Source organism: Hevea brasiliensis, chromosome 5, assembly GCF_030052815.1.
Source record: "Hevea brasiliensis isolate MT/VB/25A 57/8 chromosome 5, ASM3005281v1, whole genome shotgun sequence".
Classification (NCBI taxonomy): Eukaryota; Viridiplantae; Streptophyta; class Magnoliopsida; order Malpighiales; family Euphorbiaceae; genus Hevea; species Hevea brasiliensis.
Genome location: NC_079497.1, coordinates 13,587,224 through 13,599,548, shown reverse-complemented (window position 1 = coordinate 13,599,548; position 12,325 = coordinate 13,587,224).

Genomic DNA, 12,325 nt, shown 5'->3' with positions numbered 1-12,325 from the left:
CCGGTTGATTTCTTGAAATTGGGCCCAAATGGGCCTTAGAGTTGGGTTAGTGAATAGTTAGGCTTACTACGGGCCTCGGGGGCTTTAGGCTGGCCCAGGTCCTAGTGCCGGTCCGGCCCATAGGTTGGGTCGTGACAAATGTGGTATCAGAGCTTAGGCTCCAGATTCATTGGGAAGAGTCTACTAGGAGTCACATTCGGAAAATAGGGTCCACATTCGTCTTGCATTGTCGTCTTTGCTTCTAGTATCTGCTTCATATATTGTGTGTAAATATGAGTCTATAGAGCTGTGTAATGTGCAGTTTTGAATTTTGTGGGCTAATGCTGCTGAATTTCAGGAAAATGCGAAGAAGCAGGAGAGCTGCCACTGCACCAGAACTAGATGTGCCTGACGAGGTGTCGACAGATGAGGCACCGCCCGAGGAGGCGGTAGGAGGCCTAGAGTCGCTCAAGAGGAGCACCTGCCACCGCTCAGATCGATCGTTTATGGCACAGGGTCCCATGGACCCAATGGCAGCTACTCTAGCTGGGTTGCAGAGAACCATCAATATGATGGCACAGTATATGGTCCACCCTCCACAGCAGCAGCAGTCCACTGCACCAAGAGGAGAACCTTACAAACAGATAATCAATTTTAAGAAGTTGGTGCCTGGTACTTATGATGTGTCAGACGATGCATATCGATTTTTGGATTCCTGCAGACAGGCAGGAACAGAGTTGCAATTGATTGATAGAAGGCTTATAGAGTGTATACAGCATGTCATGGGGCCTATGCCAAGATAATGGATGAATGACTATGTATTACCTCGGATGGAGGGTTTGTTGTGGACTCACTGTTCATCAATCGGTTTGTGCCAGAAAGTTTCAGAGATCAAAAGCAGTGGGCCTTTGAAGCCTTAAGACAGAATGACAAGTCTATGGATGAATATGCTACAAAATTTCTGGAATTGAGCAGGTATGCCCCTACAGCAGTAGCTACAGAAACTATGAAGGTGAAGAGATTCCTAAAGGGGCTTGACAGGAGGTATGCAAACCTGGCCATGATGTCGAATCAGTCTTTTGATGTGGTGGTTGATCGAGCTAGACAGATTGAGATTAGCTATGTTGTGGATGACAGCGGAAGGGCAAAGAAAAACAGAGCAGAGGGTTCTTCAAGTGTTCCCCATATGGGTGCTCCGGATACTGGTGGCCAGAGTAATTACAGAGGAAGAAGTAGGAACAAGAAGAGTGGTTTTAGACACAAATCCTGAGGGTTCAGACCAGGGTACGGATCCAGTAGTGGTCACAGTTCGGGGTACAGCAGTTCTGGGTCTGGGTTAGGATCTTCCTTGGCACCTTGTGCACAGTGTGAAAGAGGACATTCAGAACCTTGTATGATGGGTTCAGGAGTATGCTTCAGATGTGGCAACCAGGTCACTTTGCTAGGGAATGCCCCATGTTCAGCGAGCCACAGATGGGGTCACAAGGTTCTGTTGCAAATGTTCCTTGTCAGTTGTGTCCTGGTGCTTCCAGCATGGCAGCAATCGATTCACAGTGGCCGAGGACAAGGGGGATGTGGATTTGTAGGCAGATCAGGAGGTAGAAGTCAGTATCAGGGTTCTGCCACTCAGGGTAGGGGTCAAGCTCGGGTTTTCACCCTGACCCACCAGGATGCTCAGGCTTCCAATGCAGTTGTGGCAGGTATTCTTCTGGTTTGTTCCTATAAGGCTCGTGTTTTAATAGATCCGGGTGCTACGCACTCATGTGTCTCCCCTGTGTTTGCCATGAGATTGGGTAGAAACCCTACCACTTTAGAATACCCTTTGTCTCTAGCTACCCCACTTAGTGACAACATAGATGTAGATATGGTTTTTCCAGGTAGCCCAGTAGTAGTGGACGGAAAGATCCTCCCAGCATACTTGGTGCCTCTACTAGTAATTGATTTCGATGTAATCTTGGGAATGGATTGGTTGGCAACTCATTATGCTACTTTAGACTGCAGGAACAAAAAGGTGTATTTTCACATACCTGGTGTGGAAGAGTTTAGTTTTGATGGTGACAGGAGCGTGGCTCCATATAATTTGGTGTCAGCAATTAGTGCTAGAAAAATGTTGAGGCGTGGATGCCAAGGGTATTTGGCATTGGTGAGAGATATATCTGTAGAAGGTGTCAACATGGAAAATGTTCCTGTTGTCAAAGAATTCATGGATGTCTTCCCTGAGGAGCTTCCAGGGTTGCCACCAGGAAGGGAATAGAGTTTTGCATTGATGTTGTGCCGGGTACGAACCCCATATCAATGCCGCCTTACAGGATGGCACCAGCAGAATTAAAAGAGTTAAAGGAGCAACTACAGGAGCTTCTGGACAAGGGTTTCATACATCCGAGCACTTCACCTTGCGGTGCTCCTGTTCTATTTGTAAGAAAGAAAGATGGGTCATTGAGGTTGTGTATTGACTATAGACAGCTGAACAAGGTGACTGTGAAGAACAAGTATCCACTTTCTCGGATCGATGATCTATTTGATCAGCTCCAAGGGGCTAGATTTTTTTCCAAGATAGACCTGCGATCAGGCTACCATCAGTTGAGAATCAGGAATGAAGACGTATCCAAAACAGCATTCAGGACAAGATATGGTCATTATGAGTTCTTGGTGATGTCCTTTAGACTCACTAATGCACCAGCAGCCTTCATGGACTTGATGAACCGGGTGTTCAAGCCATTTTTGGACCGTTTTGTCATCGTATTCATAGATGAAATTTTGGTACACTCTCGGACCGGGGAGGAACACGTGTGGCACTTGAGAATGGTGTTGCAGACTTTGAGGGAGCACCAGCTGTATGCCAAAATTTCAAAATATGAATTCTGGCTAGAAAGCATCTCATTCTTGGGACACGTGATTTCTAGTGAAGGAATTCAAGTGGATCCTAAGAAAATTGAAGCTGTAATTGATTGGCTTAGGCCGACAACAGTCACTGAGGTGCGAAGTTTTCTGGGCCTAGCTGGCTACTATAGGCGTTTTGTGCAGGACTTTTCCAGGATAGCAGCTCCCCTAACTAAGTTGACTCAGAAAAATGTTCCATTCATTTGGACAGATGACTGTGAGAAGAGTTTCCAGAAGCTTAAGGAGTGTCTAACCACCGCCCCTATGTTGACACTACCTATGAGTGGTGAAGGATATACCGTGTATTGTGACGCCTCCAGAGTTGGCTTAGGGTGTGTTTTGATGCAGAATGGAAAAGTAGTGGCTTATGCTTGAAGGCAACTGAAGAGGCATGAACAGAACTACCCCACTCATGATTTGGAAATGTCGGCTGTAATCTTTGCACTAAAAATCTGGAGACACTACCTGTATGGTGAAGTGTGCGAGATATACACCGACCATAAGAGTTTGAAGTACATCTTCCAACAGAGGGATTTAAACTTGAGATAGAGGAGATGGATGGAGCTTCTGAAAGACTATGATTGCACTATCCAATACCACCCTGGGAAGGCCAATGTAGTAGCAGATGCTTTGAGCGTAAAAATCTTCCGCGCTTTGGCACACATTTCAGTAGAGAAAAGACCGTTGATTCAGGAAGTACATGAGTTGATGGATCAAGGTTTAATCCTATATCTTTCAGATGAGGGGGTATTGTTGGCTCATTTTTCTGTGAGGCTAGACTTGCAAGATAGGGTCAGAGTTTCCCAACACAGAGACCAACAATTGATGAAGATCATAGAAAGAGTACAGCAAGGTGAAGGTGGTGAGTTTGGATTTGCCAATGACGGTGCCTTAGTGCAAGGTTCTAGGATATGTGTGCTCGATGTGGATAATCTCAGGAATGAAATCATGCGAGAGGCACACTATACACTGTACAATGTCTACCCAGGCTCCACCAAGATGTACCATGATGTGAAAGATAGCTATTGGTGGAATGGCATGAAGAGAGATATAGCAGACTTTGTGTCCAAGTGCTTGACTTGTCCGAAGGTGAAATTTGAACACTAGAGACCGTCAGGAAAGCTGTAAGAGCTCCCTATCCCAGAATGGAAGTGGGAAATGACTACTATGGATTTTGTGACTGGGTTGCCTCGTACCACGCGAGGATATGATTCGATATGGGTAATTGTAGACCGCCTAACTAAATCAGCTCACTTCTTGCCTGTAAAGACTACATATTTTGTTGCACAGTACGCCTGGCTCTACATTTAAGAAATAGTCAGATTATATGGAGTTCTTGCTTCCATAATATCTGACAGAGGGCCCCAGTTCACTTCTCGGTTTTGGAGGAAGTTACAGGAAGCACTTGGCACGCAGTTAAACTTTAGTACTGCTTTCCACCCTCAGACAGACGGACAGTCCGAAAGGACAATCCAAACACTGGAAGACATGCTTCGCATGAGTGTTTTGGATTTTAGAGGTCAATGGGATGATCAGCTAGCTTTGGTGGAGTTTGCCTACAACAACAGTTACCATTCCAGTATAGGGATGGCACCCTATGAGGCACTATATGGAAGAAAGTGTAGGTCTCCTCTGTGTTGGACGAAAATGGGAAAAGCGAAGGTGCATAATGTAGATCTAGTGCAGTACACTTCAGAGATAGTTCCTTTAATTAGGGAACGATTGAAAACAACTTTCAGTAGGCAGAAGAGTTATGCAGACCCCACTACGTATTCCTGAAGGTTTCTCCGATGAAGGGAGTCATGAGATTTGGAAAGAAGGGCAAGTTGGCACCTCGGTATATTGGACCTTTTGAGGTTATTGATAGAGTTGAAGCAGTTGTCTATCGGTTGGAGCTACCACCCAACCTTTCTCATGTTCATCCTGTGTTTCACATCTCCATGCTCAGGAAATACATTCCTGATCCTTCTCATGTACTACAGCTGGATGTAATAGAGCTAAAAGAAAACTTGACGTTTGAGGAGCAACCTGTAGCCATAGTGGACTGCCAAGTGAGATAGCTAAGATCAAAATAGATCACTATGGTTAAGGTTTTGTGGAGGAGCCAGTCAGTGGAGGAGTGCACCTGGGAGTTAGAATGGGACATGCGTAGCCAGTACCCTCATCTGTTCAATGTTTAATCTTGTACTTTATTCTGCCTTGTGTAAAATTCGAGGACGAATTTTCTGTAAGGGGGGAAGAATGTAACACCCCTGATTTTTAAATTTTATTATTTTTAGGTAAATATTGATATTTTATTTTATTTGAATTTTAGGAAATTATTTGAAATTTTTCTGATTTTAGAAATCGGGTTCGATTTTTCCAAAATATAAGCTTTGATATTTTTAAAAATTAATTTAAAGACCACGTGGCAAAACTAAAAATATATTTGTAGTCTACGCATTTTTCTGAGTTTTCTAAAATTTTTTTGAAATTTTTGGGCCTCGTTTTTGGTCCCAAGGCAGAGTAAAAATTCAAAATTTTATATTCCTAATCGAACCGGCCGAATCGAATCGGACCGGCTCCTTCTTCTTCTTCTTCTCTTTTTCTCCCGTGCGCGTTTCCTCCTTTCTCTCTCTCTCTCTCCCGTTTTGTCACACCTTACCCCTCTGTAAGGCATAACATGATCCCGTAGAATACCTAATGAACTACCGAACTTCATCTACCGATAACTCATTAAGTACTCCACAAGGGATTTTAAACAATTTTCTTACTTTTGACAAGTGGTGAGCATTTTCTAATAAGTACTTAAAACATTTAGTTAAAATTAAAACTAGTTAATATATTTGGTCCATTTTATTTTTACGCAAATTTTATAAAAATTTTGACAGAGTTCCCTCTGTATTTTGAGAAACCAGTTCTTCAAATACCTGTAAAAAGCACTTCTAAAAATTTTTCTCAATAACTGCTTCAATTTCATACTCAATCTCAATCAATTTCTCAACACATTTATCAACTTTCAAATTTCAAATCCACTATCCAATGATCATCAAAATACTACCAATACATTTCATTTAAATTAAATAAAATAGTTGTACTCATATTTCATTAGAGACAACACAATTTATGTACATTCTTACAAAAATTTACATCAAAAGAAATACAAACTAAACTTTATTACAAACTTTATACAAATTTTTGTACAAGCTGCTTAAGACCCATTTGCACGTCCATACATTTATATATAATACATACATGAAAAGAAATATTTATAATTAGGGTATAAATTATACCCGATGACTTTAAGCTGATAGCTCTTCACACCTCAGCAGCTCAGTCTGCTGCTCCTCTAGTCTCTATATCTGCAACAGTAATAGAAGCCATCGCTGAGTACTAGGACTCAGTGGTGCACAACATACTAAAATAATCTTTATGCAAAAATAAAATCACATTTATTCAAAAATTTGACTAAAAATGAGCATTAAACACAAAACATGAATTATGAGATTTTAATGCAAACCACGTTCATTTCAAAGTATCAAAACACATTTCATAAAACCCACAGTTAAATCATGCCATTCGAAACAAATAGAATCTCAATAGCCAAAGGCTAAAGAGAAATCACATCACAAGGCTAGCTAGCTCAAATATATGGATATCCATTCACATCCTCTTCTACTGGCACACCTCAACACTTCTCCAGAGAAGGAATCAAAATTCGAAACTAATTACCCCCACTAGTCGTGCTAGTGAGGTGTTCAAATATATGGTCATGACACTGTGGTTTCAAAACTTATCTTAACAATTTGTTAAACATTGCTATTTCAAATATACACAATAACTTTCACATTTTAAATCAAAACATCATAAATAATGTCACAAATAAACTTTCAACAATTCCAAAGCACAAGTAAAATACATATTTCGTTCACTTTATCAATGAATTTTAAAGTATGGAGATGTTGTGCACAAACCTCAAGCGAGTCGTCCCTTAGCCTCGACTCGGTTCCTCGGGTTCCTTCCCGATATTCTTTTCAATTAAAACACACAATTTTACAATGTTTCAGTAATAGAACTTAACACAAATCCAAAATAAATTTAGCTTCACTTTTACCTATTTCAAACGTGTTAAATTCGACGTTCTCGAAATTTTTGTGTTTCGGGTTACTATTTACTACACTATTCAAGTCAAATAGTTGACTTTCTAAGGCTTAATAGGTATGGGAACTCCAACTTCACCCACATACCACATTTTGGTCATTAAATTTGTTGGTTTTGGTCATTTTCTCAAAACTTAAATCCTTTTGGCCAAATTGTCAAATTTTCAGTTTTGGTGCTCCAAGTTGCACTGTTCCATTGGCTCTTTTACTGTTGGAATTTGGCAAAACTTCCTTCATAGAAAATGTTCCTTATTGTCTTAAGTGTATTCTCATTTTTGGATCACCCCAATTAGAGTTTTGTAGCTCAAGTTATAGCCAAAATACAATTACTGTTCACGTGCACTGTTCATGTTGCAATTTAGGTTCTGGCAGATTTTTGATCCAAATTCATTCAATAATTTGATCAAGTTAAGTCCATAATTTGGTCTAATTTCCTTCATACAAAATGTTCTACTATATCTTAGGTTTCCATCGGTTCAAGAATCACCTAAATCGGAGTTTTCTAGAGAGAGTTATAGCCATTGGAACTTTACTGTTCAAATGGAAATCTGCAGTTTTGCAGGTTCAGTAACTTAACTTTGCTCAATCATTTGGTTAGGTTAATGGCATAATTTGGGTTGGTATTCTTCATGAAAGTTTTATATCTATATCTTATCTAATTACTGGTAAAATTTCAGGTCATTTTGACCTTCCTAGCTCGAGTTATGACCAAATGAACAATTACTATTCATTTGGTCAGTTTGTGCAGTGGCAGACTGCTCTTAACCAATTTTGGTCAATTGGTTCACTAGGTTTTGGTCAGTTTTTGGGCATGGTTCCTCAATGAAAATTGTGTCATTTTATGTCTATTTTCATCCCCAATTGGTGGCATATCAATTGTACTTGTAAAATTTCCGTTTTGGTCCTTCAAAGTTGGCTTGGTCATGCTGCATTTACCCTACGAATTTGACTTCCATTCTAACAATTCCCACACATCTCCTTTGGTCATTATTGACCATTTTTCTCTTCACAATTGGTCAAAGTCATCATTTATGCATTTCTCCAAAATTTTCCTCAAAACCCTAGGCCTCCTAACCCTAATCACACTAATTTATTGTAATTAACTAATTCAAAGCATATAAACACAATCTTTCAACTCATTCAAGCATTTTAACATGTTAACTCACTCAAACTCATGCAAATCACTCTCCCCTCAATGCTAGACGAATTTCAGTTTAGTCCCTCATACATATTTTTTTTCATTTTAAGCATATTACAAGCTAATTCAAGCTAAAAATACAACAAGTAAACTAATCTTGTACCTTAAATCACTAACCTTTGTGTAGCAACTTCTAACTCCCCTTTTCTCTAATTTTCTTTCTTCTTTTCTTCTTTCTTTGATGACCAATCTTCTTCTCAAGTTGCCTAGACAAGCTTTAACTATGGTGGCTTACTTTTGTATGATGAAATCTTATAATATGCAAGCTCAAAATTGAGCTTTAATGGAGGTTTTGGTGTGGGAGAGAGAGAGTGACGTTTTTTTGAAGAAGACTTGTGTTTTATTTTTTTTTTCTTTTCTTTTCTTTTGTCTTTTATCTCTTTAGGAAGACCAAAAATCCATTTAATTAATTTATTAATTATATGACTTATGGCATCATGCATGATATCATGCATGATGTCATCTTCCTACACCTTTTTAACTTTTTCATTTTCTCTTTTTTTTTTCTATTAGTTCTTTAATTTAATTCTCGATCCCAAAGTTTTCTTTTCTCCGATTTTATTTGTGATTAGGTCAGAGTCACTCTGGGTCAATTGACCAAATTGCCCTCACCTGTTCATCCGGTTTGCAAATAATTCCATATTTCTTAGGCTCGACCTAATTATTTGACTTAACAGCTTTTTTTCATGATTTTCTCTTTCCACTTTGTGTTCATAAGGGTCCTAAGGACCGCAGCGTCACTTTTTACGGTTCAAATTTGAGTTTAAAATGACTTCGCATGCGTTCGAGAAGGTCACCCATCATTGTAACTCCCTCTGCTTAACTTCTTACTCGCTTTTTCTTATTTATACTTAACTAATTAAACATTATTAATTATTTGTGTTTATGGCTTATCTAGTTGTCTTAAGTGTGGTTCTAATCCCCTTAATTGTCCGGACCGACACCGATCACCGGAACAATGAAATCTACCAGGCTATGCAAACGGGGTGTTACACGTTTTCTCTCTCCCGCTCACCGGCTTCGGCCACCACCTCCCCGCCACCCCAACCTCCGGCGAACCCCCACCGCCTCACGGCCACCGCTTTGAGCGCCTGCAAACGTTGCACAAAGCGACGCGACGTGCACGCGCGACTCTTTGACTTCCCGGCCGAAATCCAGCCGATCCGGCCACCAATCGGACCGGGTCTTGTGTCTAAATCCATCTACTCATCGAGAGCTTTCCATAGACATCAAAAACACCAAAATCCATCTAGCAGTTTGTCCAATTTTTTGCCCAGGAAGTTTTAGCCCATTTTGACTTTTGGGCTATATTTCTCGCAAACCGTGAACCCCACGAGAAAACCGAGAGTACCAGGGCACTCCACTCGTCGAGAGCTTCGCGGCGATATAAATTTCAAATTTTTTCGACACCGTTTTTTCGATGGGTCCCACGAAACTTCGTAGTGTTTTTCCTAGCATTAATTGAGCTTAGAAAATTCCGTAAAATTTATGTACTAACCCCCGTGTTGTGGGTTTCGTGTAGGTATCTTCAATTCGAGAAAATTCAATAGTTGTCCGGGTCTGTGAATTTCCGGCTAGATAGACCGACTACCGGAAAAGTCTTCGAATTGGAACGAAGTTTTGGCTACCCCACCATTGTCAGACATCCCGAGCGCATCCCGAAGTCAGAATCGGCATAGGTAAACCCGAACCTTACTTTTTCATAATTTTCTAGTGCTTAAATGAGATTAAAAATCCGTAAAATATTCGTGGTAGCTCAGAAAATTATGATTCTTTTTGCAATAGCCTAGTAATATTGCTAAAGACCGCGGGGCAAAGTCTTAGAATTTTTAGAGTTCATTTGGTAGTTTTTGCAAAAAGAGTCAATTATAAGGATTAAATTGAAATTTTACATATTATGATGGATGACTGTTTGGATGGGCCCAGGAGGGGTTGTGTGATGTGATTGAGCTGTGGATATATGGATTGTGAATATAGAAGTGTATTTTGAGCCCTTTTGCAGGTCCGGTAGGTCCTAGGTATAAGGGAGATTCTGCCGGATTTTCGGCACGACTTAGAACGTATTTAGTCTTTTCTTAGTTTGTATTGAGTCAAATTTATTAAATGATTGTAACAAAATTGTCAGGTGAGCCGGGATAGCCTTCTTCCTCCGCCTAGCCGCCACAATGATTGCCGTCAAGTCTGTGAGTAAAATATTAATTTTAATTATAATTTCTCTATTATTATATGTTCAAGCATGTCCATGCATCACTTATATGTATATATCTATATAGTTAAACTCTAGGCACGTTTTATGTTGCGTTCATAACTGTTAAAGTGCCATGGATGTTGTTGTGGTAATTTGGAGCAGTGTGTGTGCATTGGCGTGCATGTGATGTGGTGTTGACTATGGATAGGACGGGTAGACATGGCTTGAGATCTTCGCTGGGACCCGGTCTTTCGGGTTAGACACGGCTTGAGTTCTTCACTGGGACCCCGATTTGGTTTATTAAGCGAAAGTCCGGCTTGAGTTCTTCGCTGGCACAGGTTGGATTTAAGAGAGCTGTATAGGGGATCAGCTCCTATATATTATGATTGATATTACTGGGTGTGTGAGTGCTTCAAATTACCTTTTTGCTGTTATGATGTGAAATTATTGCTGATGTTGCATTTCACTCTGCAGGGTGCATTAGCTTAGATAGTTATAGAGATTATGGTTAAAATTGATATTTTACTCTCTGAGTCGAATGCTCACTCCTGTTCAATATTTTTCCAGGCCACAGGAGGATATTTTTAAGGTTGACTTGCTTTTCTCCCTCGTAGGTCGTTTATTCATGTTTGTATAATTTTATAAACTTCTAGAATTTCCACATGTGTTAGAAATATTTAATTGATTTGGGTCTGTAATATAAATTATTATTTTGGACCTGTAAAATTTTTATCACATGCATGTTTAATGGACTGGATAAGGGAGCTGAGCTCCCATTTATTTTTATGTTGATATGAGTATGTGGAGGGTGAGCTGAGCTCCCCAATTGATTATTTATTGTGTTTACAGGTCGGGTGAGTAAAAAACTCCCCGTTGGAAGGTCCATTTTATGGCCGGACTCTGTCCGGTTGATTTCTTGAAATTGGGCCCAAATGGGCCTTAGAGTTGGGTTAGTGAATAGTTAGGCTTACTACGAGCCTCGGGGGCTTTAGGCTGGCCCAGGTCCTAGTGTCGGTCCGGCCCATAGGTTGGGTCGTGACACTTTCATTCTCTTAAGTGCTTCCTTTACTTCTAAAGATCTAATCCTTCTAGTATAATTCACATTCTTTTCTATTGTTCTATAATCTATATTCATGCTATTACGATTTTGACTATTATTAAAGAGATCATTAAAATAATTTCTCCATCTTTCTTTAATGTCATCTTCTTTCACCAATATTTTTCCTTCTTTATCCTTAATGCACCTAACTTGATTGAGATCTTGACATTTCCTTTCTCTCCTCCTTGCTAATCTATAAATATCTTTCTCTTCTTCTTTAGTTTCAAGTTTCTCATATAACTTTTCAAAGGCCTATGCTCTTGATTGACTAACTGCCTTTTTTGCCTCTTTCTTTGCTAACTTGTACTATTCATATGCCTCATTATTATCACATTTAAGTAATTTCTTATACTATTCCCTTTTTCTCTTCACTGCCTTTTGTACTTCCTCATTCCACCACCATCTCTCTTTTGAGGGTGGTCCATGTCCTTTAGACTCTTCAAGTACTTTTCTAACTACTTCTCTAATCTTTGATGCCATCTGTATCCACATATCATTGGCCTCCATATCCAGCTTCCATACTTTGGACTCGAGAAGCTCATTTTTGAACTTCACTTGCTTTACTCCTTTAAACTCCCACCACTTTGTTCGAGCTACACTATTTCTTATGACTTTACTTGAATTGTTCCTAAATTTGACATCCAAGACCACCAATCGATGTTGACTTGTTAAAGCCTCTCCTGGAATGACCTTGCCATCCTTGTATAGAGCTCTATTTGTCTTCCTGGTTAAGAGGAAGTCGATTTGACTTCTATGTTGCCCACTTTTGAAAGTCACTAAATGTGACTCTCTTTTTATAAAGTAGTTATTTGCTAGTATTAGTCCGTATGCGATAGTAATAT